Raw genomic sequence first — 23,003 nt, 5'->3', positions numbered from 1 at the left:
TGATGTCTTGATGTAATGATTGTTAAATACTGTTCAGCAAGAAACTTTATCAAATGCAGGAAAACACACGTGCAGGAAGGGTGCTTTGTATTGCCATGAACTAACGCGTCTATAAGAATACTGTTATCTTTTTTTCTTTCTTTTCTGAAACATGTGATTTAATTTCTGTATGATCTGGCAATAAAGGCTCCCTTTGTTTTGCTTTGTGAATTTAATTCAGCTGACAAATCATCTAGGACTGCTGACCTTGATGTCAGCCCTTCCCTGCTGAAAATGTCATTAGTGACATTCATTGCATCTTCTAAAAAGATAAGTGCATTATTTTGCAGGTTGAAATTGTTTAAGTTTATGCTTCACAATATTGAGAGTTCACTTTCTTTGATTCTCCTCAGAGTTTAACTTATTAGCACACAGCAGGAGCAAATCAAAAGCTCAAGTTATCCGATATGTTGTAAACACCTCAACCATTTGTAATATCATATGTTTGACTTCATTGTTTTTAAATTGTTCATGTTTGTACTATAGTATTTAGGAAGTAAACATAATAAACACTCAAACAGTTCCATACTCTCAGCTAATGATCCATAAAAACAAGACAAATTCTCCACTTCATTTGTGTGTTCAAATTGCAGACTGTAAAATGTTAATTGCAGTGTAGATTATCATCCTCAAGTATGTCCTAATGCATGCGTGCGTGGATGAATGAATTTTTCCACCCTATCAGGTGTGCTATGTATCAAACCATTAAGGAGCTCTTGTAGTAAACAATCCTACTCCTTAATGGCAGCCTCAGCGAGCTCCTGAAGAGTAGCATGTGGACGGTGGATGCCATGAAATTGCTACTTTCAGCATGTTTCGTGCATGCTTGGTAGCACTCGTATCTGGGGACCTTCAAGTCACTCTGTTCAGCTGATGTGTCCTTAAATGCATACCACCCATACTGTGAGATTCTGCATTGTCGTCTGCTAGAAGGAAGTGGTCCCGAACATAGTCTGTAAGGGCCTAACAACGGCTCCTAGAATTTCTTGGAGCATAGGGGACAGTCCAGAGTGCCATGGATGGTATGTGGGGAGTCTTATCATCTAACTACTATTCCAGCACATGGATGGACGTTCTGAATGTAGCCAGTAGTGCTTTTTCATCTAGTGTTCTCCGAACTCTTGTACATCTGGTGTGAGGTCTCAAACCTTCCTGGTCTCATCACTGAGAATCACATTCCTCCATTCTTGAATGGTTCATTGGTAATGTGGAAGAGTGCTGTTTTGCCAGTCTGTGTAGTTCAGACAGAGCGCTGGCCATCTGAGCGGAAGTGGGTCTGTTCATTTGTGGCAGAGTCTGGTGGTATTTGAAGATACTCAAATAATACAATAGCCTCGTGTTGATACATTTACTTGCATGTAAAAGAAATCATGTGGGATAAAATTCTGCCATGCCACCTCGGGGACTCCAAAACAATGTACGTAGTTAGTGGTATGTAAAAACAGCATTGTTGTTGTTTTTAGTATATTTTATTTCTTCTTCTTATTCAGTTGGTGACATTTGTGAAATATTGTCCAGCAAATTGGAAATGAAATGGAATAGTTTCAGTACCAACAGTACCCATCAATATACCGAGCTCGATAGCTGCAGTCGCTTAAGTGTGGCCAGTAACCAGTATTCGGGAGGTAGTAGGTTCGAACCCAACTGTCGGCAGCCCTGAAAATGGTTTTCCGTGGTTTCCCATTTTCACACCGGGCAAATGCTAGGGCTGTACCTTAATTAAGGCCACGGCCGCTTCCTTCCCACTCCTAGCCCTTCCCTGTCCCATCGTCGCCATAAGACGTATCTGTGTCGGTGCGACGTAAAGCAGCTAGCAAAAATAAAAAGTTAAATAATTTATTAAAGACCTGTTATAATAAATATAAAAGCATTAAGAAATGTCCTAAGCCTTGCAGTAATGAGTCCAAGAGGAATTTTTTTCATACAGCTGTTGATAAACTTTTTGTTACAGCAGCATGCAAATACAGAAGCGAAGAACAGAGTAATTTCCAAGTTGGAGCAACACGTAGGTCACCGAGCTCGATAGCTGCAGTCGCTAAGTGCGGCCAGTATCCAGTTATCGGGAGATAGTGGGTTCGAGTCCCACTGTCGGCAGCTCTGAAGATGGTTTTCCGTGGTTTCCCATTTTCACACCAGGCAAATGCTGGGGCTGTACCTTAATTAAGGCTATGGCCGCTTCCTTCCAATTCCTAGGCCTTTCCTATCCCATTGTCGCCATAAGACCTATCTGTGTCGGTGTGACGTAAAGCAAAAAAACCCGAAAAAAACATGTAGGTCAGCTTCTGCTTTGATTTATATGTTTACTTCATACAAACGAATTCCAGTTTGTTGCATTTCAAAATTTGGATGATCCTATTTCTGGTCCAAAATGTTTTTCTAGAGTTATTGGTGTAGCTCTAGGGGTGCGTGAACAATTTTATATGACCACTTTTAATAGAATTCCTGTGATATTTCCTGATTTGAATCACAATGACTTGAGCTCTGATCAAAAATACCTCTATGCATTGTTGTTTCAGAAGGTAAAGTTCCTGCAGAGAAATAGAGAACCGGGGTTAATGGCACATACTAGGTAGCGTACAACAGCTAATCGTATACTCAGATCGTATGTATCGTCTATAAATCCATCAGAAAGTACTTACTGTTTTCGGTGGAGTATGTGATGAAAACATATTCTCGAACATGTTTTGAGGATAAGGCAACTCCTTTAGTAAAATACGGCTTAAGAACACTTGTCACGGTTAATAAATAAGTCCTGTTAGTTCACACTTGATTGATTGACGTTCTTAAAACATCTTTCTTACTATGCTAAGGGATGGAAGGAAAACATGTTTGCAAACTGGCAATACACCAAATTTTGGGAGTTAGGAAAAGTGCTGATCCTGCAAAGGTAATATACAAACAAGATGGAATGGCCATGGTGTCACCAGCATCTGGCATTTTAGCTACTATATACTTAGATTTCCTTGAACGTACAAAAATAGAGGAAGATAAGAGATTTAATAACATACTTTCGTGGTCCAGATTTGTAGACGATACGTTTATTATCATGGACCAACATATTTCTGACACATCTACCACCCTATCACACCTTAATAATATTGATTCAGACATCAAGTTTACAATAGAATCTGAGGTTAACAAGGCTCTTACCCTTTTAGATTTAACCATCACTCGGCTTCCATTTTCTTTTAAGTATAAGATCTATAGAAAACCAACATACACTGCTGCAACCATTCAACAAGAATCCATACACCCGCCTAGCCATAAGCGGGCAACCTATAATAGTATGATACACCACGCTTTTATCATTCCCATGTCAAAATCAGATTTAAATAAAGAAATAAAAACAATACGTAGCATTGCAGCCCACAATGGCTACAACCGTACCTTTATAGAACAAATAATTTATAAGTTTAAGCACCGGCCAAAATCCAATTTACAAAAAGAAATAACTAAATCAAAAACCTACTCGACCTTCACATTTAATCCTAACATCTACAGAATTACAAAAATATTTAAGAAGAAAAATATCAATATTTCCTTTAGAACTAACAACAGGAATCTTGACATATTCCATAACGCTAAGCTAGTCAACGCTTCAAACCCCTTTGATAAGTCGGGCGTATACAGATTTCACTGTAACAGCTGTGCCAGTACATATATTGGGCAAACAGGGAGATCCTTTAAGATTAGATATAACAAACATGTCAATGCCATTAAATATACAGGAGATTTTCAGCAATAGGACAACACATAAATGACTATAAACATAGTTTTCATGATATTAACCATGATATAGACGTCATTGAAATAATGGGGAAAGGTCCTTTACTCGACTTAACGGAACAATGATCTTACTAGATCAGTATTATAACCCTAACTACAATTTGAACGATTTATCCGAAAAACCTACAATGTTGTTTGATATACTCATTTCAATAATTAACAATCTTAAAATACCAATAAATCAACCAGTATACAAAATGGTACTTAACATGCTTGCCTACTATCCCCACTGTAATCCACGCCCTCCCAACCAACAGCCTCAAATTACTGCGATCACCCCTTCCCCTACATAATACGCTCCGCTCCTCCGCTAGTGTTCACGGTCTGCTGTCTGCCATTTCGGAAGGCAGTTCCTCTCTGGCTTTACTCTTGAGAACTTAGTGCTTGAGGCGAGTTTCTACTTACAAATAAAAATAGTGCCCCCCTTAGTTCAGTTTCTGTTATGCTAATACGTAATATATTTCTTCTCTTAGGTCCGTCTTGGATTGAGATATTTCCAGAATCTCAAATCCTTTGAACGTAATGTTTCCAAGAAATCCGGTTCACCAGTCTACTATTATCAAGTCTATCCACAATTAAGAACACTACAATCAAAACATAGAATATTACGCACATTAATATTATTCAACGGCATTGTATTACAAAGGATTGTCATTTAACTTCGCATTCTACCAAGACAGAGTGACCCCCTCTTATAGTACGCTAACATTCATTTTATGAGGAACTGTTTTTCACTAAAGACCTTTACTACACTGGACCTCCATACCGAACATAAAAATGTTTAATGTTTTAAAATAACATCAGCCGAATTTATTTTAATGCATGTCAATAACCAAATTGTATAATTGCCCAAGAAACACTGAATACTCTTAATGTCAAAAGCAGCTGTAATTTTTAAGAGATAGATTTTACCAAAGACTTGTACTGCAATGAATCTCCATACCAAGTACAAATATGTTTAATGTTCCAAATCTGACAGTAGGCAAATTTGTTTTAATGTATGTTAGTAACTAGAATGTATAATTGGCCAAGAAAAACCATATGCCCTTAAGGTCTAAACAGCTGTAAAAAAACTTTTTAAGAGATTGATTTTAATTGAACTAGATGCTTAATCAGCATTTTGCAACACCTATAAGGACTTCACATTTTAACTATTCATATCCAAAAGATTGTACAGAGTTAACAAATTATAATATATCGCGTAAGAAATATGCTAGTAATTTCAATTAAAATTTTATGGTGTACACCGAATTACAAAATAATTTAAGACTATGGTTCAATTTGTATGTACATATATTTTAAAATTATGTTAATATTGATTTGTATAAAGCCTTGTAACAATTTTCCTTTGGCTGATGATGGCAAACACAAATGCCGAAACCGGTCCCAATGTTGAAATCTAATAAATACGTGATGTATTAATGACATCACGCTGTTGTAGTATTGAATAGGTGGAAACAATTACCCTCACTCCTTAATGTAAATCTGTGGATAATGCATTGAAAACAATGAAATCACGAGGTATCTGTTCACAAGACTTTTCTGAATCTTATCACTTATCCCAAATTGTTCATCAGGTGATGTATGCCATAGTTTTTGTATAACAGGCTATGAATCTCACGTTAAATCTGTTTTGACGGTTGAATTTCTTACAATGTACAGAACTATATTTCAGTCGTAGTATGTACTATATATTTTACATCCAATTAAGACTAATCTTCACGCACATATACAGTGGTGGTCAAAATAATAGAGCCACCTGGCAAAGGTTTGGAAGAAAGTGCAAATTTATTACTAGACATGTTTGTACTATGATGGAAACAAAATTTTACGTTGTACAGGAACCATTACAACAGAGTCACATTGTACCACAGTCAGTTATATAGATAACACAACTCAAACTAATCAATAATATTCAAAAGAATACCAGACAGGGTCAAAAAAATAGAGCCAATTGACACAAATATTTTGTACTTGATCTCAGTCTTATGAAATTTACAGGAACAGTCATTTTTGCATAGGAGTGCATTAGTACTTCGTGGGATAACACTTATTTTTGAGGATTCCCCTGCACCTCTTACCCATAGAGTCGACTAAATGCCTGCATTCGTCGTTGCTGATAATATACCAGGCTCTCTGGATTTCTTCCCAAAATTTATCTAAAGATGTAGCTTTTGAGTGGTCAATTTCCTTGTCTACGATCTCCCATAAGATCTCAATGGGTGATGCGTCAGGTGATTGAGGTGGCCACTCTAATACTTCGATATGGTGATCTTGAAAAAACTGCCTTATGATCCTTGCAGTATGGTTTGGATCGTTATCGTGCTGACCTCTTCAGCATAAGGCAGCATCACATTTGCCAAGATGTCTTTGTACATTTGTGCGTTCATTATGCCGTTGATACGGTGTATTGGACCAACGCCTTACCATGAAAAACATCCCCATACCGTAACACTTCCGCCACCGTATTTCACAGTTTTTAAAGTGTACTTGGGATTAAATTCCTGGTTTGGTGGGCGGCGCACATAGACTTTTCCATCTGAGGCAAACCTATTATACTTGGATTCATCGGACCAAAGGATGTTCTTCCACCAAATATTAGGTTTTTGTTCATTTCTCCGGGCGAAGGCCAACCTTTTCCGAACATTAGCTTTTGAAACATGTGGCTCCTGTCTCGCAATGCGCCAATTCAATTTTGTGGATCTCAGTCGTCTTTGAATCGTTGAGTTTGATGGTTGAACATCATTTTTGTCGCTAAACAAAATGGCTTCCAGTCATGGTGTTGAAAAAAATGGGTTTTTCTTTACTTCCCTAGTGATGAGTCTGTCTACGGGAGGAGTAGTTACACGATGTTGCCCCCTGTTCTCCATCGGTGGCTTTGTTTGTTTTGCCAGTGTAATGGCGTTCTGGACTTGTTTTCGCGAAACGTGTAAATCTTTGGATATTTGATTCATGGACATCCCACTTTTGAACATCCGGAACATTACTATATGCTCATCATCACTTGTATGCTTTGCTCTGCCCATCTAGAAGAATGTAAACAAAACCAAACGTTAATTTACATACAAAATAATATTGAGTGGAGGTTTGTTGACAAATAATATCGCTAGCCCCCAAAACAACTGCAAAAAATCAATTTGAACGGGACTTCTGTAAATCGGCTCTATTATTTTGACCCATAATATTCTTACCTTTATGCCTCTTTTCGCACGTTTAGCTCAAACGCTTCCTTTCGCACGACTACAGATAGCAGCGACGTCTTCCCTGATGTTGTCTAAAACGGACTGACAACACGGCACTGGTGGAGATTTTGTGAGCTAATATATATCCTAGTTCTTAATCCCGTCAATAGAGGTGGCTCTATTATTTTGACCGCCACTGTATATGTACCTCTTAGAACACACAAACATCATGGATAAGATCAAATCTATAAAATATTGGACACGTTATGTTTACGATGTGCTAGACTTCATTGATAGCAGCGTTAACGAAGGAAAGGAAATTTTTGAACTACTCAACAGTTTAGATCAGAATATTAAATTCACTATGGAAATGGAGAACAATAACTCGCTTAATTATTTAGACATAACACTATCACGTCATAAGATTAATCACCTGACATTTAACATTTACTTGAAACCAACTTACAGTGCTAACACCATTAAACAAAATTCAATATATCCTTAAGCTCTCAAAAAAGCTGCCTACAATAGCATATTACAAAAAGCTTTAACACTTTCAACTCTATGCCCATACAGGATACAGGCTGCTTCTGGACGGCGCCAGTATTTAATACGGGCGTGATTTTCTCGTGTATTTATATCCAGCTGCACGTATCGGGTACGGTTCCCGTCCCTTGGAGGTAATAGTTCATCTAGTGACCACTAGAATGCAGCCGTTCTCGGGAATTTCGAACTGAAACAATAAACAGGGTATTTTCTCCTTGTCGTTTTCTCTGCCGAAGCACTCGGTGTGCCGTGTGCTGCGCGCCTCAAATCTGTCACGCTGTCAGCTGTGTTACTGTGTAAACAGGTCTTCACGCCGGCTCAATGATAGTGATATTTTGGATATTTTATCGGGAGAAGCGGGTTCAAAGATGGATGAAAGTGATGACGACCCTGCTTACGAATCGGATAACGTATCAAGTGATAGTTCAGGTATGATTTTTATTTATTACATCACTTTGGAACGTAATTGTTTAGCTGTATTATTTTACTCCGAATACAAACGATAGAAATACTTTGCCTACAGAAATTTGGGTTTATTTTTTTCATTTAGACTAAGAGACGCAGGCTGATGATTCACCTGTGCCGGGAACATCTGCTAGATCATCTGAACCTGATGATGAATGGTCAGAAACAGATGACCAACCACAGCTACCTGTCTTCCAGTCGGCATCTGGTTCTACTCAGTTTTGCACGTGGAGCGACGAAATGGATTGTTTCAGTAATTTTTTTAGTGACGATGTGATCAAAAATATAAAAACAGAAGCTAACAGATATGCAGGTACGACAACTGCGGCAATGAAACTTCAGGGCAAGCTGAACGAAAATTCCATGTGGCACCAGTGGTCTGCAGTAAAACAACAAAATTTATTGGTTTTTTGCAATAATTTTGCACATGTGTGTGGTGAAGCTACCGAAACTTAGTAATTTTTGGTCTGCTGATCCCTTTTATCAGACAGGATTTGCCAGTCGATTGTTGAGTCGTGATAGATTTTCCGGAATTTTATTTATGTTGACCTAAATGACAATGCCACCTTTATCAAGAAGTGGGAAACTAATCATGACCCACTACATAAACTCAGGCCTTTCTTTGATTTTTTTTGTGCACAAATGCATTGCCAGTTTTCAGCCGTATGATAACCTAACAATAGATGAGGCTATATGTCCCTTCCGTGGTCGAGTGGGGTTTAGGGTTTATATGAAGAATAAGCCCAATAAGTGTGGTATGAAAATATATGTACTTTGCGATGTGGCAACAGGCTACGTACTGAATTGTGAAATATATACGGGATCCGCAGGGAACGTTGACAACAGCATTCAGGCTCTTGTAGATAGATTTTGCTCACGGTTTTTCAGTAAGGGCCACTGTATTTATATGGACAGGTACTATACTACCTCCTTCCTACTGAATATGCTTTGGCAAAAGGAAACCCTGGCTGTTGGAACTGTCATGAAAAACAGGAAGGGTCTACCACCAACGTTCAAGACAAAGAAATTGAAGAAGGATGAGATGATATTTTTGAGGAAAATAAAACATAAGTCTTCCACTACACTTGTTTCTGGTAGATCGAAGGGTGGTGTCGTACAGAAACTAAAGCCTGACGTAGTCGTCGATTAGAATATAAATAAAACTGGTGTTGATAGAGCAGATCAACTGAACAGTTATTACCCATTTGCACGGAAGACAATGCAGTGGTGGAAGAAGCTCTTCTTCCATTTGTTCCTTATGTCTGTTGTGAATGGTTTCATTCTATATAAAGAGATCTCAAAATCAAAAATATCTCTTGTGGATTACATGAGAGTGATCAGTTTGCGGTTAGCAGCTAAAGGAGGAGGAGACATCTCAAGGCTGGAACCTACTCCCTCCCCCAGTGTTGACAGGACTTTTGCTCGCCATTTTGCAGAAAAGGTTCCTCCAAGAACAAAAAAGTGAATGCTACTCATTATTGCAAGGTATGCTCAGACAGTGGCAAGAAGGAAAGTGGTAAGCACGTCAGAAAAGATAGTAGATGGTGGTGCAAGGAGTGCAAAGTAGGACTGTGTATAGTCCAATGTTTTTAGGACTACCATACGAAAACAAACTATTCCTACGTAGGTAAATATTTTATTCCACTGCTTTTGTGTTTATTTGTGGCCTAAGTAGTTGCTTTAAATGATTATTTTTTATTGTTTGAGGAAGCTTATTGGTATAACCTCAATATAAAAAAAATTTCCATACTATTTTTTTCATGTTTTTCATAAGATTAGTATAATTAAATTACTTCAGATATTCACTTGTTGATTAACATCTTCATTTTGGATGGTTGACACCTTCATATGGTACAAAAATCAGGGATGTAATATGTTCCGCTGTTCCATAATAACGTGTTAAAAATTAGCAAAAAAGACCCAGTTCACAGCCAGGATCCATGTTAAAATATGGTAGTGTTGAAAGTGTTAAAAATCCTGCTCTCAAAGAAAAATTTGAAAAAAGGAATCGGGACCATCCGCAAAATAGCTTTGAACAACGGATTCACCACAAAATTTATAAATAAGCTAATCAATAAACATGCTAACAAGCCCACAACTACTTTAACAAAAGGGTCAAAAACTGAAGAAAAATATCCCACATTCACATTATTTTAGCAATAACAATATACACGTCCTAAGAAAACAGAACCTAAAAATTGCTTTCAAAACCAGCGACACTAATGAAAGAATATCATTTAACTCTCACACAGTAAATACTATTAATAAATACACAAATTCTGGGATATATAAACTGGAATGTCAGGGATGTGGGTCAAATTGCATCAGACAAAATGGTAGGAACTTCCTCATAAGATGTGCAGAACATCGCAACGCTTTAAAATATAATCGTTTCTCTACCATGAGTAACCTTCACAAAGAATATAATCACAATTATACTACAATAGATCAGGATCTAAAAATTCTACAACATAAATAAAAAGGTCCACTACTCAACATTTTAGAGAATTTTTACGTCAGTATTGATCAATATAAGAACCCAGCCCTCAACTTAAAAGAGTTAAATGAAAAAAGAATGTAATATGGGAAACTTTTATTCAGATCATTTGTAGTAAAAAACAGGAACATAAGAACTCACAATTATTACACTCGGTTTCAGTCACCACCCCCATTATTCCACACACACTCCCATTCTCCCGCAGGCCCCGCCCCATTCCCCCACTCCACTTCCTTGTAGCAACAAGTCTTATGTCTCGACTGCGGGAGCAAGTCAGTCGAGAGCTGGACTCCGTAGTTAGATAACAAGGGTGATACAAGCGGGCCTCATAACTTAAGTTAATTTTCGTTCTTCATAACTTAATCTAAATATTGTTCCTGTTAGTCACCATTTTTCAACCTTAATTCAATTTGTATTATCCATTTTTACAGACTAAAAATCAGGCGGGTCAACTTCAATAATGCTTATGTATATCAGCCCATGTCGGAGCACAACAACTAAGCCAACAGCAGTGATGAGCGATACCGTGATTTGTGAGTCACAGCGTGATTTGATATCGTGATTTTCTGATATCAGTGATTTTTAGTCGTGACGTGATCACAATCACCGCATCGTCCGTGCTGCTTGTTATTTATAGCTTGTGATCAAGAGAATGCCTTCTTATTGTGACTAGGCTATCTCTGTGTAAACATTTATAAGAAAATCAGCCACCTAAGGTTTTGCATTTAATAAACAGCCTACATTTTGGTTGCATTACAGACACGGTCGTTGCCAATTTACTTCTAGGCGTACAAACATAATAATAATAATAATAATAATTATTATTATTATTATTATTATTATTCTAAGGAAAGAGCGCACAAACGTGCATAAAATTGGTATACACTGATCGAATAGATAAAAAAATACATTATTCTTTGCTGTATTCCTTTAGAGTCTTGTGTCTCTGTGTACAAATTGTAAAATGATAACGCTCACACACTTTGTTGCATAGTTTGCATAAGCAGTCTTCATCTGGGTCATGGAAGTATGCTTTCATGCACAATTTATGATGAAATCCATGTACAGATAGTCTAGTAATGGCACTTCGCAAAACCTGGTTTTGTCCACTCCATCTTCGGTCTAGCATGGCTTCTATTGTGAAAAATTCCGGCTATATTTCTTCTTGTTTTTCTTTTCTTTTCCTAAGGACTTTTTCTGCTTGTGGTGTAGATGGTAGCTGTAGGATGTACCTCATTTCTTCTATGAAAAAGCGTTCTTTTGCAAGCATATACGCGTCTTGACGGCGCTGTTTCTGCTATCCCCAGTATTCTTTTCAGGAATCTGGCTTTTACACTTTCTAGGGTTTCTAAGTCTGTCATAGTATGGTGGTCCCAGATGAGATGAATACCATAGGTGAGAGTAGGGAGAATTTTGCTGCAGAAGAGAAGCATTGCTGTTTCTAGCGAGATCATGGTGGGGTTTTCTATGTCGTAGATCCCTCGTATGGCTGCTGCCGTTTTCTCTTACATGTATTCTGTAAGAGGTACCATTAGATTATTTACATTCGTTTTTTGTAGACATGCCGAAGTTCAACCAATATGTCAAGGAAAAAATAGGATCATTATTGGCAACAGTCGTGTTTTATACTGTAACCGATTATTTGGTATGTGCTAGGAAATGAAATTCTACACATTTATCTGGCACAAGTGAAAAATATAATGATGATGAATGACTATTCTCAGCCACCTAATGTAAGGTTAACGATACCAGTGCACCTTTCCCTAGATACCAGTACAGGCAGTAATTTAGAAAAATGTATGGTATGGAAAGGCGTTGATCCAGCTGCGTGAGGACAATTGGGAAGCTACAATGGGCAGCGCTCTCAGAGGCACGGCAATACACTTGAGGGATGTGACGTGCTGACCACACGGCAAGCCTAGAGCTGCGCAGCAGCTGTAAATGAAAGCCAAGACCTTTCGATGCCTGCAGTGTTCTTGTTCTTATTTAACTTTAGAGTGATAGTGGTTTAAATGAAATAATTCAAAATTACAAATTTTATTCATTAGCTATTCCTTATCTTAGTCTGTAATTTTCATCACATTATTGTGTTTTAGATTTCACAAGAGCATGCTGATAGTGTGAGTCACAAAGCAAAATCAACCATGAAAAGTAACCTTGGACAGACTCTGCTCACACAAAGTATACCTCCCACAATCCACAGTAGTTTCTATGCTCATATGTTTAGAGCCCTAGTTGCTGAAAATATCCCCTGGAATTCTGTGCATAGTCATGTTTTCAGAGATTTGTTTACAGAAATACACCAACAACACATACTTTCAACATCTACATTAAAGAAAAACTACTTAGATATAGGAGGTAATTTTGCCAGTCACAGAGGATATTTGGGAGTCCTTACATAGGGTTGTATGTGAACAAAACCAGCAACTCTGTGGGCAGGTACATTGCTAATCTTACAGTAGGAAAACTGGAACCCAATTGGCATTTACTGCTCTCCTTTGTTCTAAGCAGCTTCAGAAAATAGAGCAAAGCATTGTGGACATCATCAACAAGGGGTTCCAGTTGTTGTATCCTGGGAGTGTTGATGATTATAAAGACCTTCTCCTTGTCTCCAATGCTGCTTCCTACATGATTGCTACTCTACCTCTCGTTAACACTTTCTACCCTTCTTTAATGTTCATGTTACTTGCATGGCCCATGCCTTGCACAGACTCACAGAAATAGTTAGGGCCAAGTTGCCTGCAGTAAATAATCTGATTTCAACAACGAAGAGTGTGTTCTGTAAGCTTCCATCAAGAATAGCCATCTTCTGAGAGAAATTCCCCTCTATTCTTTTCCACCACAGCCAATCATTAGCCGTTGGGGTTCCTCACTGGAAGCTGCCCTGTATTATATGGAACATCTCTGATAGACAATATGCCTCTAACAGACAACTCTGCATGTGTGTCGTATGGGCAGAGATCTGCTAAAGGATTATTCCAGTGTTCAGAGAGACATTGCATATATTCAGGCAAATTTTTCATTTCTTCCAGTCAATCATTACAAAAATAGAAAAAAAAAAGTAGAGTCTCAAACAGATATATTTTGTAATTGAGGAAGCTGAGAATATTATACAAAGTACTAGGGGTAAAGTAAGGGATAAAATAAAAGACAGGTGGGCTAGTGTATTGCAGAAGAATCTAGGTAATTCAGTGCAGGAAAGGGTACATCAGGTAATGGATGGGGAAAAAGTAGACCTACCTAGTGAAATTGAACTGAAAAATGTAGGTAAATTTTGCTATGCCCCTCCCAACATCTGTGAGTGTAGAGCACATTTTTTCTGCTTTTAAAATTGTTTTAACAGACAAAAGATGCAGCCTGACTGTGGAAAATTTGGAGAAGATTATTGTTATGTACTGTAAAGCAAACTAAGACTGAAAAGTGCAGTAGGAATGTTCCTCACAAATAAATACGCATACCAGTACTCCGCATTTAATTTAATTTTAGTACAGTACTGATGAAAATTTTTTGTTTCCTAATCCATAGCTGTTTGTAATAAACACCTGTTTAATTATGCCTTCATTTTGCAACTATTTCTATTTAGAAAGGGTAGCCTATACCGCATTACTGTACTTAACATAAAAAAAAAAATCACATTACAGTGTAGGTCCATATTGTCATATTTTGAAGTCTATTTTCTGCCTATTTTTAAAGCATATTTGAAGTGCCTATATTCTCTTTTAAAAACCTATTTACTTGTTTAAAAGGCCATTTTAGGTGCCTAAAACATTTTTTAGAGTCTAAAATCCCAGGTCTGTATCATCAGATACATGCCGATTGTTGACTACTGCTTTCTGGCAAAGCAAGTGAGAGGTGCTTCCATTCCAAATGTTTATTCAGATTTGAAGTACTTTTTAAGACAATTTCTGTTTGCACATATTACATAATGTGAAGTTTTCATCCACTTCTTTAAAGGACTGCTACAGGTCACTGTTCTTCCTTTTTCTAGAAAATGCCATTTCAGTCAACTTGCCTCCTAATACTGAGCTCCAGTGACAATATGCCCCCGGGCATTCCAAAATACAGGAGAAATACATGTTTGTTACTATTCTAGGAGAGTACCGTACCGTGTACCACGATTTTTTTGAACGCGCGCTTAAAAATAATACCACACTGCGAGTCAACTGACAATTTCCTAAAACTGATATTGCAAGCGATGCCGAGGATTACAAGTGTTTCAGTTGTTAATATATTCGGGAGGAATGTGCTCAATTCCTGCAAATACATAATATACTGAACAATATGTTGACGTCCTTAAAAAATGAAATCAACAAATGTCCATACTGTTGGTAATCATGGCGATGCTGCTTCCTTGAATGCATCGCTTCGCGTGGATACCGTTGCGGCAGCACATGTCGTGATATCACGACTGATCACAACATCGATCACAGTCACAGTCACAGTTTAGGTAGCAACATTCTAGTTCGGTATATGGAGTTAAGAGGGCGTACGGTGATCACTTGAAGTGAAATCTTGAAATCATGGCTGATCACAGTGATAGCGTAGAAAGTAACAGTCGTTACTCGTGATTTATTGATATCAGTGAAAAAATCACAGTTCGTGAAATATCGCCCATCACTAGCCAACAGTATACTGATACCAGTTGAACCACACCAAAGGACAACAAAAACATTGAAATAGACCTCCAATTCAAGACTATTTTAACGATCAACATTTCACAGTTTTTTAACTTTCATTATGCTTTTTAAAAAACATTTCATTTTGTGTATCCCTATGTTTTTTAAATTCATTATACGTCTTACTGAGGATGACCCAATGCCAGGTCGAAACATGTCTATTTATGTGTGAAGTTTCGTCTTAATTGGACGTAAAATATATAGTATTGACTGTCTGTCTGTTATGGTCATCAGCCCAGAGGCTGGTTGGATCCTCAAATAGCACCACCAAAGGTATGTGGTTATAAGGAAACCAAAAACCAATGGCAGCACCAAATTGAGGCGTACTAGGCAAGATGAGGAGTGAGGTAGTTTGCCATTGCTTTCCTCACTGGGTCAGAAAGTACTATTGCAGCACGACTGACCCTATGAGCAGCACCTTTCATAACCCTTAGATGCACTAGTCATGCTCTGAATGTCATTACTCAGCACTACCCATACCCCAGCAACTTCCATATTGTCACAGCCATGGATGTTGACTGGGACTTTGGTGGAAGATACACTTTACTCTGGCCTGTGCCAAGAGATGGATGCAAAAGTACTGTATCCATCAAGAAATCACAGCAGGCAGAAGTATTGACTAGGAGGATAAAAATTGTTTTTTTTTTACAATTTTGTAAGATAGTATTTGTATGTCTGATGGAGGACAGTCATTCGGATTAAAATGCCTTGTACCAAAACAAATTATTTAACCTTCCATCGGTTACGCCATATCTGTGAGATACGCGTTTGGATACAATGTGACTGACCATGCCATCCTTGAGTCATATGTTAACAGCTGTAAACCTGGAACGCTTCAACCCAGAGAACACAAATGATGCCGAATTAATTCGTTCAGTTCCATGTGAAAGTGATAGTGACTGTAATAATCAATCTATCGGTGACATGAGGTTTGAAAGTGATGATGATATTGTTGAGGAAAGAGAAAGCGACTCTGAGAGTGAGATAGATGCGGATGGCTCTTGTTCTGTAGAAGAGCCTGGTACATATTTTATAGGAAAAGATGGGCTGATGAAGTGGAGAAAGGTACAATGTTCTTGGTGAAGCAAGAAACTCAGCCGCTAGTGGATTCATGGAGCTGGTCAGTGACTGAAGATATACTGGATGATGTAGTTTGGTGTACAAATCAATACGTGGATGTTTTAGGTATTTTCAGCAGAGAAAAGGACACAGAGTTGGCAGACAAGGTAGAAATAAAAGCTTTTATTGGCTTACTCTATCTGGCAGGTGCACTGAGAGGCAACAAGCAGCGAGTAGAGTAATTGTGGAGTACAGATGGTGTCTAGAAGTTCAGGCTTGTGATGCAATTAGGTTTCAAATTCCTAATCAGGTGCATTAGGTTCGATGACAGGACGAACAGGGAAGAATGGAGGAAAATTGGTTGGTTTTCACCAGTTTGGGACTTGTTCACAAAATTTGTCAATAACTGTAAAAAGTTTCTCTCTCGGACTGAATGTCGCACTTGATAAGAAACTAGAAGTCTTCAGAGGAAGCTGCAAGTATATCCAATATATTCCTTCTAAATAAAACAAATACAGCATAAAAATATATGCTGTTGTGGATGCAAAAGTCCTCTACACATAATTTAGAGATCTATGCTGGCAAACAACCCAAAGGTGTTTATAACATTCAGCAATAAACCAACAGGTGTAGTCCGAAGGCTGGTAGAACATTTTTGTGGAACAGGCGTGGTGATACAGCGGACAACTGGTTTTCAGACATCAGCTTTGTTTTTGGGCTTTAAAAGAAAAGGCTGTCATAAGCAAGCCCATTTAAAAAAAAAAAAAAAAAAAAATTCCTACTGAATTTGTATCTACTAAAAGCAGGCCAGAAGGATGAAGAGGCAACTATTGTTTCTTAGGAATTTATAAACTTCATGTTCCGTATTGATGGTGTATAAATAAATAACAAGATCGGTGGATGTTCCTCCTAATCAATAGAATTTATATTTGGTACACAGTATTATAATAATGGTACCAGTTCTGGCCCAGCATGCAGCCATCCTCAGCTATATAACCATGAATATCTGAAAGACTAATTAGCATAAGCATTAAAATGTGTCTCAACATACACACTTAAAATCTTGTCAGTTTGTTACATTAGGGCTTGGTAAATTGAGTCTTTGCTTGACATTTAAAATGGTTTTGTACACTCGTGAACTCTTGTAGTGAAGGTCACTTATGGTGTTGAGTTTGATGTTGACAACATATAATTCTTATTATCCCTATGTTAAAAAGATAAAAATACTGAATGTTTTGGAAATAGGTACGTAGGTATTGACAAATAATTCATATCATTATATGGCGAGCATCACTTTGAAAAACTGTTGATGACTAGGAGGGAACATCATTCTCAGTACTGTTCGAGTTGGTTGAATGGAACATGTATTGTTCTCAAAATCAGAGGTTATAGGTCAGTTGTGTATGTCTAGTTTGAATGTACTGAATGTTCCCTCTGATTTGTGCAGATCTTCTTAACACTACATTAGAGTCATATTGCCTGTTATTTATCGTTTCTTATGTCGCCAAGAAATACAAGAATGAGGTTCTGATAACGTCTTCGCATTATGTTGCCATAGATTTGATAACAGGCCCCCAGGAAAAACCAGAAATTGCGTCATTTTTACAGTGAACAAAATATTGTGGACAAAATGTCGGTTACTTACAATGTAGCGCAGATTTCACGGCAATGGCCATTGGTAGTTTCTTATGCAATGGTCAATATTTGTGGAATAAATTCTCCAGTAATCTACATGGGTAACAAGAATGAAATAGAAACTTGCAAACTCTTCCTGAAGAGAGTAACTATGTAGGGGTTTGTGTAAACCACCAGAAGAAAATTCTGCGGAAGGAAACAAGCAGAACTGGGGAAAAGGAAGCTATGTTCTGCGGGCCAGAACGATTCGAAACGGACAAGGTTAGCGAAGTACACATGCGTAAAAGAAGTATTTGTGTCTGGAACACACTGAAATAATCTGCGCATCTTGTGCAAATTATGTGATGGCTAGTGAACATGGAAAGAAGGAATGTAAAGAGATCAATATCACTAAATGCATTCTCTTCTAACACGTGTATTGGTATATGTTATCGAGTCATTTGTATTGTAGGTTGAGTACTGTGTGTGTGAATTTTTATGTAAGCCGATTGTTTACGAAAATGGTTACAATAATCCGTGTAAAATATGTGTATATATAGAAAACCTGGACAGTTCATCTATGACTCTCCTCATGGTTATGAACGTCAACTGGTATTTTCCAAGTTGTGCATGTGCTATGCTATGGTGCTTATTATTTGTGTGTGTTTGTTGCCATAAGACCTATCTGACCAAGCTCTATAGCTGCAGTCGCTTAAGTGCGGCCAGTATCCAGTAATCGGAAGATAGTGGGTTCGAGCCCTACTGTCGGCAGCCCTGAAGATGGTTTCCCGTGGTTTCCCATTTTCGCACCAGGCAAATGCTGGGGCTGAACCTTAATTAAGGCCACGGCCGCTTCCTTCCAATTCCTAGGTCTTTCCTATCCCATCGTCGCCATAAGACATATCTGTGTCGGTGCGACATAAAGCAAAAAAATAAAAAATAAGACCTATCTGTGTCATGTGATGTAAAACGGATTGTAAAAAAAGAAAACTGTATTATTTGTATCTGTCCATAATATATTTATTATTTAGAAAGGGGCTTATTGAACTCTCTGAAAGTGAGTAAATGCTGTAAATTGTCCAAGATATTCTAATAAATTAAATTCTTAAAAACAAATTTGAGGACTTTTAGGGAGCATTGTACCCTATCTGACAGATACATCGCGACCGATGGTGTCGCATTTTAGTGCGTGACCGGCAGAGGGTTAACAAATCTTAATTGTTGCTGTGCCAATTTGTCACCTTGGCCATAGTCAACACCCAAAATGTTATACAAATTTCCCCTTATAATTCTTGAAGATTCACAACTGTTAAAATGTCAAGTCAATATTGCTCGACTTGCTACCTGGATGGTAGGAATGTAAAATGATTCTAACCTTGTAAATAAAGGAAGTGATTTGCAGCCTTTTAGCCAAGCATGCATGATATTATAGCATGCACTGGTAATATGAGAGTTAATAGGTACCATGAATCAGAGATAAGAAATGTGTATGAAATACTGAAATATGTAGAGCATATGCTGCAAGCACACCAAAGATCTTTTAATGTGTTTCAAAGGCTGGCCCTGTACCTTAATTAATGCCACGGTTGCTTCTTTCCCACTCCTAGGTCTTTTCTATCCCATCATCACCATAAGACCTCTTTCTGTCAGTGCAACGTAAAGCAAATTTTAAAGACATAGTGTTTCAAGGCATTGATTGTTCCCTGTTGCTCAGCAAGGCGTTTATTGAATTGCAGTTAAAATTTTAACGTATTCAATTTTGTGTTGCATTTCCTTCTTCATTATTCAAGCTTAAGACAAAATGTGCAGCATTGAAATGATTTTTTAAATTATGTATGCTGGTTGAGCTCTACTCCTTTGAATAAAGGCCATACTACAAAGTTCAGTCACTTGTTATGCAACAGGTACTTTCATATTTTTCGTGTCTGTGGAGAAACAAGACAGAACTTGTTAGAATTGCAATGTAAGATAATTTCCTGATAAAGAGAACCAACAGCCAGTTTGTTTTGGATACTTAAATGATGCTTGGATAAAAGAGAATCTCTTGGAAGGATGCTTCCTTGTAAAGATGCTTCAAGTGTACCTGTTCAGAGATTGTATTGGATGCTCTCTGGATTAACCTGCATGTTAGTACATATTCACAATGGACCAACATCACCATTACAACTTTCATATTTACTACTTGCTGCTTAGTTCCAGTGGGGTCGTTCTGATTGTGGTTTTGAAACTTTAGTAGCATTTTCCCATTGGAAATTGAACATTGTGGATAGTACTCTGATGTGGTAATCATCAATGATTGTAACAGCTATTGAATAGGAACACGCTACCTTAATTTTCTCAAATTAACTAATTGGAGGATGTGCAATTACTTAAATGATTACTTAAGATTTGGTTACTCTTAAGGAGACCCCACAGCACTGGGCTGTAATTCTCTGGTATCATCTGTATGCTGCAGATCCTTATCAATGGGTAGGAAGAGGAGGAACTGTCTCCTGGTTCAAATCATATCCTCCAATCTTACGAACCTAGACTTCCTATAAACTTGAACATATTTATGACCTACATTGGTTTGTACTGACTACATACAGTGAATCATAGTGATTTTATTACTGTATATTGTGGTTCGTGGTGTGGGTTAATGTAGTCACGTTTTAGTTAGTGAACCACGGGCAACAGCTAAGTGGTATAGTAAGTGGTCCTGAGAGTCTGGATACCAGTTGCAATGGGATGGGAGTGAGCATTCTGAGTCATAGCCCTACTCATGCTCAGGCAGCTAGGATTGTACAATCTACTGGTGGTCCGTAACTCACTAGAGGAAGAGACCCCTCTCAATGGGAAAGAGTAGCATCCTGCTTCACAGAATTTTCTCAGGGTTCGCTCAGAATGTTTTAAGCAAGCCTGTGGGAGTAACAGAGTCGCAGTCCCATTTGACAGGCGAGGGACTCCTTGGAAAGAACTTGGTGAACAAAATTGAATTTGATGGGGAGGTATCGGTATTAATGGGGCTTATGGAAGAAGGAAAGATCTGGCTGTGTTAGGATTATAGTGTACTTAATGGGTGTTAAAAAGGGAAGGACAGAGCATGGGATAGAACTGCTTATCAGGAATACTATTGCACGCAACATAGTTTGTCAGGCACATAAATGAGCGTGTGATGTTGGTAGATTTGGCAGTTGGAGGAATTAGGACGAGAATTGTCTTGGTGCATACACCATGCGGGAAGGATAGGATAGTGCTAATGGGCAATTTCAATGCGAGAGTTGTTGAAAAGAGAACCGTAGGATACAAAAAGGGATTGGTAAATGTGGGGAAGATATGGAAGCTAATAGGAACCAAAAGAGTTTGCTGGACATCTGTGCTAGTATAATTAAAGCACGGATACATTCTTAAACCATAAGGCTAGCCACCGCTAAACATAGGAGGGTAGAGGCATCAGATTGATAAGACTATATCGTTAACTGTCTTTGAATTTAGGAAATCTGTTAGGAAAGGGAGTCCGGTGTCGCTGCAGTGACATCAGTGATACTGACGGTATGCTAAAGGATAGTTTCCTTGCAGTAGTAAGTCGGACCCGCTTCGGCGGCATATCAAACACATCACTGCGGGAAAAAAATCTGTTCGGAATGCGCGGGTCTTCCGGGGATTTTTTCGATGATATGGATTACTATCTGATCTGTAGAGAACTAAGTATCTCTAGGCCGAGGGCAGGGAAAGTGAAATCTGTCTGCAGACGAATAAGGTTAGAAAATCTCCAGGATGAAGAAATTAGAAGTGCTTGGATATGATTAGTGAGAAGTTCCTAACAATGGACAGTAAGCAGGTTCAGGAAGTAGAGAGAGAATGGGTGGCATAGAGAGATGGTGTAATATAAACAGGAAGGGAATACCTAGAAACAACTGCTGGTAAAGATGGGAAAATGCAAACAACTTGGTGGAATGCTGAAGTGAGAGCAGCTTGAAAACTTAAAAAGAAGGCATCTCAGAAATGTCTCCAAGCAAGGACTGATGCAGATAGGGAATTGTATGTAGATGAAAGAAACAGAGCGAAACAAATATTTATCAAATACAAGAAGTCGTGGGAAGATTTTGGTAATGTGGAAAGGCTAGGTCATGCACCAAGGAAACCTTTCCAGACAGTAATAAAGAATCTTAGAAAGGGAAGGAGAAAGGAAATGGATAGTGTTTTGGGTAAATCAGGTGAACTCATAATAGATCGCGGGGAATCACTGGACAGGTGGAAGGAATATTTTGAAAATCTTCTCAACGTAAAAGGAAATCTTTCTGGTGATATAGTGAACAACAGAGCTCATGGGAAGGAGTGCAATGATGGTGAAATTAGGCTTGAGGAAGTTGAAAGGATAGTAGATAAACTAGATTGTTATAAATCAGCAGAAATAGATGAAATTTTACCTGAAATGCTGAAATATAATGGGAAGGCAGGAATGAAATACCTTAATAGAGTAATAAGATTAGCATGGTGTGATAATAAGGTTCCTTCTGATTAGTTGAATGCAGTAATTGCACCTATCTATAAGCAAGGGAACAGGAAGGATTGCAACAACTATCGAGGTATCTCTATGATCAGTATACCAGGAAAGATGTTCACTGGGATTTTGGAAGGGAGGATGCGATCATTGGTGGAGAGGCAGTTAGATGAAAACCGATCTGGTTTCAGACCAGAGAGGGGTTGTCTGTTTCGTATTTCCGGTATGAGGCAGGTAATTGAAAAATGCTATGAGAGGAATAGACATATTTGATACAGTATAAGTCTTTAGAAGTTGAAAAATAAACACTTGTTTTCATAAATCACTCATATGAAACCTACAGTCTGTCTACATTGATGCCTAAAGTTTGTTTAAATTATTAAATTATCACACGAAAATGAACTTCCATCAATAGGCACTTGTAATAATTGGTTGTTAATGTAGCACTTAAAAAAAAAAAATTATTTGGAAATGTGCCTCTTCAGTAAGGGCCTGTGCTACGACAGCCAGATAAAAGTGCGGTATAAATTTATTTGGCAGTTTGGACATTTATCTGGAAGTTTGGTTGAAACCGCGTACTACGACTTTCGTTTATGTGCAATCTGGGAAAATATTCTCAAGTATAGCTATGCCGAAATTGGAGAGGCTGTAAACGC

General features: G+C 38.1%; 1 protein-coding gene across 4 annotated transcripts in view; it reads left to right on the top strand.

Annotated features, from left to right (window-relative positions):
- Nucleotides 1–23,003, top strand: part of Zdhhc8 (zinc finger DHHC-type containing 8) — a 297,113-nt gene that overhangs the window by 110,521 nt on the left and 163,589 nt on the right. The gene's annotated exons all lie outside the window — the stretch shown is intronic.

Source organism: Anabrus simplex, chromosome 2, assembly GCF_040414725.1.
Source record: "Anabrus simplex isolate iqAnaSimp1 chromosome 2, ASM4041472v1, whole genome shotgun sequence".
Lineage (NCBI taxonomy): Eukaryota > Metazoa > Arthropoda > Insecta > Orthoptera > Tettigoniidae > Anabrus > Anabrus simplex.
Note: the sequence above shows the minus strand (reverse complement) of the source record. Positions and strands in the feature narration are given on the sequence as shown.